Here is a 7,500-nt window from a genome sequence, read left to right as displayed (position 1 = left end):
GATAGAAACTTGGATGTGTTATAAAGGGCGGAGCCGATACATGAAACGATTGGTCGAAGAGGGCAGCCAGGTTTATGGTGTTTAATAGAGCCACGAATGGCAGGTAGAGAACCATCTGTGGAATGAAGTTTGCGATAAGTAGCTTCGTCAATCTTATTTTCTCTTTTTAGAGCGAGGAGCTTGCTGTTCAGTTCTCTTTCAATTTTGGTGGATGGCGACTTGTAGACTTGTTGATAAGTGTCAGGGTCACTAAGTAGAGCTTCCATCTTGGTGTCGTAGTCGGATCTGTCTAAAACAACGAAACAGTTCCCTTTGTCAGCTTTTGTTATCACACGTTCAGGATCATTCTTTAGGTCCTTTAGAGCTTTTTGTTCAGCTTTCGTGATATTTTTATGTGGTGGAATTCGAGCTCTATGGAGTAAAGAAGCCGTAGTGGTTCGTATGGCGTCCTTCGAGTCATCGGGGAGGCGGGAAATGGCGGCTTCAACCTCAGAGACAATGTCTTTAACAGGGATGTTTCGTGGTGTTGGGGCGAACTTGGGGCCTTTCTCAAGTAGAGAACGTTCTGCCGTAGAGAGAGGTTTGTGTGATAAATTGATCACCCAGTTCTTTCTGTCGATCGTATTAGAGCTGTCATTTTTTGCTTCCATCCTTAAATTTGTAAACTTGTTCTCGTGTCTCGCTTCAATGTTGTTGCGGACTGATTGCGATCTCTTAATCAAATATTGTAGAAGCGTGGAAGAGATGTCATCGGTGACTAAGGTCGATAATTGCTGTTTGGATTCTTCGAGCGTTCTTTTCAAAACTCGGATTCTGTTGTGACAAATAGAGATTCGTGCTCGCATACAATGTTTGCTGGCCCGTTCCATAATGTTTTTGAACATCGGATGGTTGCCAGGTGGTTTAAATCTCAAAGACTTCGGAGCAATAATCAATACAAGCAATACAAGCAGATTCATGGTTGTGCCATGGGCAGCCCTGTTAGCCCTATCGTCGCTAACCTCTGTATGGAAGTGATAGAAGAGTCAGCCATCAGCTCTGCCACTGTTCCGCCAAGGATTTGGAAACGATACGTTGATGACAGCTTTGTTGTCATCAAGAAAGCTGCTGTCCATTCCTTCCACGACACCTTAAACGCTGTCGACCCTAAGATCACATTTACCATTGAAGAAGAGAACAATGGACAAATTGCCTTCCTTGACACCTTAGTGTCAAGAAAAAATGGTGTTGCTGTCATTGACGTTTATCGAAAACCAACCCACACTGATAGATATCTAGACTTCTCCTCACATCATGAGAGAAAACACAAAATCAGCACGGCCTCTACCTTGTTATTCCGTGCGTCTAATCTCCCAAGCACTAACGAAGGAAAATCACGCGAGACCAACTATGTCACAGATGCACTAAAAGCCAATGGCTACCCGTCCTCAGTCATCTCTTATATTTCCAAAAATAGAAAGAAGCCACCATCACCAACTGTTCCATCACCAGAAGAATTAGTAGCAATGTTCTTTAGTTGGGTTGACCCACAGAATACACCCCATGGATTTGCGTGCCTTCCATATATTAGCGGCTTGACAGAGCCCCTCATGAGATTATTACGCAAACATGAAATTCGAGTCGTCACCAAACCACTTAAAACCCTTCAGCAAGAATTCCCATCCCCAAAAACAAGACAGCCCTTGGACCAACAATGCAATGTTGTTTACAAAATTCCGTGCTCGGACTGTCCGTGGAGTTACATTGGCGAAACTGGAAGATGCTTTTTAACGCGGAAAAAAGAACATCAAAGAAACCTAAAAAATTTCGCGAAAGGGTCAAACATTGCCAGCCATGCATGGAAGAATGACCACTCTATTGACTTTAATAATGCATGCGTGATTGACAAAGGCAACTACCGTGTTAGAAAAACCTTGGAATCCTGGCATACCGCTAAAACTGTTAACGCGGACAATAATTCTAAACCGTTACCGAGACAATACTCTATTTTATTGTAATTTTTTCTAGATCATTCTTATTCATATTTTAGTTCTCACCCGCATCGAATTTTTACACCCCTTTTCGTATATATTTTGATTCGTGCTTCTTATATTTCATTCGTTAAAGGCTATAGATAGATAGCCGAAAGCTTATAATTTTTAACCAATTTTTAACCAGAGAACGTCTTTCAGATTCACAATAATAATAATAATAATAATAATAATAATAATAATAATAATAATAATAATAATAATAATAATTGGATTGAGAGTAGAGCCAAGAAAGATGCGGAAAAGACGCTCAAGTATGGTCCCATGATGTGGGAGCTGAGATATACAATGATTACAGGGTTGAACAGTACAACATAATAATTGACGTATTGGGTGGTTATTCTAAACGCCTAGAGAAGTCGGTGAGGAAGCTAATAGGAGCGAGAGCACGGGGTGTACTTGAGCTGATGCAGAAGTCGGTCATCTCAAACACTTTGAACATTGCCAGAACATTTAAGATAAATACTTAGTTAGGGCGAGAAGGACACTAGACTTTAGGTTTTCTTTTTTCTTCTGAAATCCAGAAACTCAAGGGTTGTCGCAAAACCTGTATTTTAATTATTTTCTACGCAGTTTTTATAGTGGATAAGAGTTTGATATGATTCTAAATAGGCTTTTAGTAGAGATAACCAAATTATGATGGCCTCGTGTAGGTTTATTAGAGATAATGAGAGTACAAAACTGAATAATTTTCTAAATAGGCTTTTAGTAGAGATAATGATATCATCATATTTTTGCGCAGGTTTTACAGAGTATAGAATTTAATAATATTCTGAATTGGCTCTCTAAGTAGAGAGATTCATATCATTATGTATATTAGAATTGTACTAGGTTCCGTACCTAATTTTTTTACTTCTAATTTTAGCTTCTCAAGTGGTGTAGGTTACGTTATGCGCCCTATACTACTCATAATGTGAACAGCATTCCAAAGTTTTATACTGCGAGATAATAAAGGTGCCCTGAGCTGGCCAAAACTGAATACCTACACAGACATGACAAAGCCGCTTCATACCTACACTGGAATATATGCAAAGAGCTAAATATAAACGTAGAAGACAAATGGTATGAGCATGAACCCCAAACAGTAACAGAAAGAGACAACATCACAATCTTGTGGGATATGCCAATACAGACAGACCGTGAGATAAAAGCCAACAGACCAGACATTGTAATAAAAGACAGACAGGAGAAAAGCTGCCTACTCATTGATATGTCCATCCCTACTGAAAAGAACATTTCAGTTAAAGTTACTGAAAAGCTGTCAAAATATAAAGACCTCGAAATCGAGATTGAGCGAATGTGGGGGATGAAGGCCACAACGATCCCAGTTGTGATTGGAGCGCTGGAGCTAATAAAAAAAGGGCTTGGAGAAATACACCAAACAAATCTCGGGTAACATCAACATTAGTGAACTACAGAAGATTGCACTTCTAGGAACATCTCGCATCCTAAGAAAGACACTCTCCATCAAGTAAGATAGACTTCTACCTCATTTTAGCCCTAGGCCCAAGGAATGGGCTCGGCTATTGTGTTGTAAATTGGCATAAAGTTAAAGGAGATATAATAATAATAACAATTATAATAATAATAATAATAATCATAATAATAATAATAATAATAATAATAATAATAATAATAATAATGATAATAAAAGAGAGCACCATCAAATGGTGGTAATCATATAGATATGCCTGTGTGGGACAAGGTCAAGAATAAATGGTATTTGCTTGAGGTATCAGTATGTCAAGTAGGAAAGATAAAAGGAAAAGACGGAACTTAAGCAAGAAAAATACACTGAATTGAGAGCAGGAATAACGGACATATACAAGGAATGTGAAGTAGCACAGTTCATCCTTGTCTTAGACTTTCTTGGAGGATACAATCTAACACTGGAGGAAAACCTCAACACACTGACAAAAGACAAGAGAGAAACACTGTATCTACTCAAGAAAGCCCAAAAATGGATTCTATCTCAGAACACTGAAATTGTTCAGTTCTTCTACAAACAAACGCAGAATTTAGATCCCGCTTTCTTGGTCTAGGAGATATTGAAAAAGAAACAAAGATGCCATAATAATAATAATAATAATAATAATAATAATAATAATAATAATAATAATAATAATAATAATAGTATATCGCTCGAGACTACAATTAAACTGGCGCAAAAGCGTGAGGCCATAAGGTCACATTCACATTACTGCTGAAGAAATCAACACCAAGAAGCTAAAGATATTATTGTCAAGAAGAAATGTTTTCATGAAAGAAAGCATATCACGCAGCAGTATAGGGATCTAAATCTAAGGTAACATAGAAGAAATACCATTGCGAAATGAAATCTCACAGGATGACCGAAAAGCAAGAGACAACCCATCCATGACACTTAATTGAGATGTGCTTGTTTTTGTCTGATTTCTATTAAATCGGGCTGGAAAATGTGCAAGGGTAAGAGTTGGCGGAAGAGAAACTTGACTGGTTGATGATGAATGCGATTGAGATCTCAAAAAGGATAGCAAATCTTAAAAAAACGTCTTCCGCTGGTCTTCGTTGATTCCCGCGGTTTTCCACCATGATTAGTTAGATTAATGTCCTCCTCGAGTAGAAACGGCTGCCGGCAAACGGCAAACGCGGGAAATGTCAGGTCATGTGACCCTCTCTGCCGTTCGCGAGACAAAAATACGCGGTACTTGATCTCTCTATTGATGATTTGGCGGCAAAGAAGAAGTCTTATATATATAAAGTAAGTACTAAATATATTAAGGAAGTAATTTTGTCCATTTTGGCGCGTCATAGATTTTGAATTCAGTATTATTAACCACCACACCCCAGAGCCCAGACATTTAGCTTTTTTCCATCCCCTGCTCGAGCTTCGCTCTGCGCTTCAGAAAAAGCAAGTCTCTTTTTAATGTAACCAATTTTGTAATGGCTCTCATAAATTGCTCACGCCATTTGATTCGAGTCACATGTTTGTAAATGGCTCTCATAAATTGCTTACGCAATTTGATTCGAGCCAATGTGTTTGTAAATGGCTCTCATAAATTGTTTAGGCAATTTGATTCGAGCCCCAGAGTTTGTATAACATAGCATTAAAAATATTTGTAAAAGTATTAAACGAATCCAAAAATTCAATTTTAAAAAGCTTCGCATTTTAAAAATGAATTTTTTCCTACCTAGATTTATGAGATTCTCGAGCTTCGCTCGAGATCGGGTTTTTTCGTACCCTCTGAATAGCAAGCTATTTATTTTCCGTGCCAAAGAACCCTATCTCGTAATACTGTAAAAGATGTATTACCAAGCTAGTAAAGACACAATTCGTAATCAAAAGGATTCGGCATTTTCAATGCTGAAACATAAATTTGTCTCTAAAAATCAAATGATTTTTATACTCAAATGGTTCGCTTCTATCCAAAACTGAAATCAGTTGGTGTAAAAATGATCTCGTAATTCAAACCATCTTTTTCATTTTATCACCATGGCTGAAAATATTGCTGAAAACAGATTTTGAAAAATGGTCGCGTAACCCCAACTCCTATACTACTCACATGCTTACTTTGCTCTGGACTCTCACCTAGGTCGGTTTCTTTATCTTCTTTATCGTCGTTATCCATTAGTTCGGGTTCTTCCTTTCTCTTCTCTTTTGTTTTTGTTGTAATTATCAAGAATAAAGGATAACGAAGACAGTGTTTTAGTAAGTGACGTTGCAAGATTTTTTGTTCTCATCATCGTTATCTGTAAACTTGTATGACGAAAAATAAGCATGTTTCTTGCATTTCTCTTTTGGAGCATTTTGTCATTATCACTTCCTCTTTATTACCTGCTCCGTCCGGGTTAATCGCTTTCATGTCATTTTCGTCCATTACATCTAGTAAATAATCTGGCTCAGATCGCTGTAAAGATCGAAAAATACAACAATTAAGTGGCCTTGTTTTTTTTCTCCCAACAGTTATCGTGTTCAAACAAATGAATGAAATTAACGGATCTAGCATTGGCATTTCCACATACTTTTTTTTTCTTATAATCCCCTGAATACTGATGACATAAGTTCTTGGTTGATTTTCGTGGAATCAGGAAAGGCGCGATACGAACCCAATCCACACTGGTGAAAGGCAAGTCTAGCCCCCCCCCCCCCCCCCATCCTAGTCTCGCGGGATTTTGACCCGCTATTTTTAAATCACCCACAAATAAAAGACAATTTTCAAATACCCATTTTCTTTTTAGCCCAACAGCAATGAAGATCACTTAATGCCACACCTAATCGTTAACTTAAGGATAAATGCCCTTTTAATATGGGAAGAATTCATTTTGCTTGTTTAAATGTTAAATAATTGTTAATGATGAAATGATATATGAATTGGATCATATATGAACTGCAGATATGAAATCAAGTAAAGCTATGACCCTCGCAGTTATGAACGCAATTTTTGCAATTGCGTAAAGAAGCCTGAAAAAATTCAGGACTTCAACGGGGTTTGAACCCGCGACTTCGCGATACCGGTGCGATGCTCTAACCAACTGAGTTATGAAGCCACGAACATTGGGAGCTGGTCATTTGTGGGTTCCAATGTTCCCGTGTGGAATGAATCAACGATGAAATGATATATCAATTGGATCATATATGAACTGCAGATTTGAAATCACAAATGACCAGCTCCCAACGTCAGTGGCTTCATAGATCAGTTGGTTAGAGCATCGCACCGGTATCGCGAGGTCACGGGTTCAATCCCAGTTGAAGTCCTGAATTTTTCAGTCTTCTCTACGCAATTGCAAAAATTGCGTTCATAACTGCGAGGGTCATAGCTTTACTTGAATTAATTATTAATTAATTTTTCCAAAAGCACTCATGTTTCAAGAACTTTCTAGTTTATTTGGCATAGAGCCATTAAGGATAGTAAAACGTAAATACTCACCTTTTCAGCAGGTCTTGAGTGAGAAATGAAGAACATCGATGCGACAACACACAACAACAGCAACAAACGAGTCATCGTGTAGGGTTAGTCTTTCAAAGCCTGATCCTTACTCCAGCGAAAACCTGAAGGAAATGATATAGACGTAGACGGCGCAGCGAGCTTTATAGCAGATAATTAGTGACCTGTTTTGCCGTGTCATCTTTGAAATCCGGCAGTAAAGTGCTCGAATCCGAAAACATGGGTTATTGACCATGTTTGTTCAGTAAAGATGGCTGGATATTGGTCAAGTCCTTTTTCGTCCATAAAGACGCAAAAAAAAGAACGAGGCCAATATCCAGCCATCTTGACCTAACAAGCTTAGTCAATAAAGGATTTATTTCATAGGATGAAACAAAAAAAAAAAAAAAAAAAAAGATCATTGATATTGCGGAACGAAGCGAGAAATAGTTGCATCTTGCCCGCTCGGGTAGCCAGTCACAGCGCGGGATTTGGTTCATCTTTCCCGCTCACGGTGCTAGTCATATAATAAAGGTGCATATCGAAGAATCAATCTAAAGAAGTGG

The 7,500-nt window shown here is 38.3% G+C and overlaps 1 long non-coding RNA gene across 1 annotated transcript in view; it reads right to left on the bottom strand.

Annotated features, from left to right (window-relative positions):
• The window catches only part of LOC138003198 (uncharacterized), a 26,130-nt gene extending 20,433 nt beyond the window's left edge, over positions 1-5,697 (bottom strand). Inside the window, exon 1 of the long non-coding RNA XR_011123445.1 lies at positions 5,599-5,697. This is a non-coding gene — a long non-coding RNA (uncharacterized lncRNA). The remainder of the gene's footprint in view (positions 1-5,598) is intronic.
• Between the last annotated feature and the right edge of the window lie 1,803 nt (positions 5,698-7,500).

The sequence above is a fragment of the Montipora foliosa genome, chromosome 5 (assembly GCF_036669935.1).
Source record: "Montipora foliosa isolate CH-2021 chromosome 5, ASM3666993v2, whole genome shotgun sequence".
Taxonomy (NCBI): domain Eukaryota; kingdom Metazoa; phylum Cnidaria; class Anthozoa; order Scleractinia; family Acroporidae; genus Montipora; species Montipora foliosa.
This window is presented reverse-complemented; position numbering and strand designations above follow the sequence as displayed.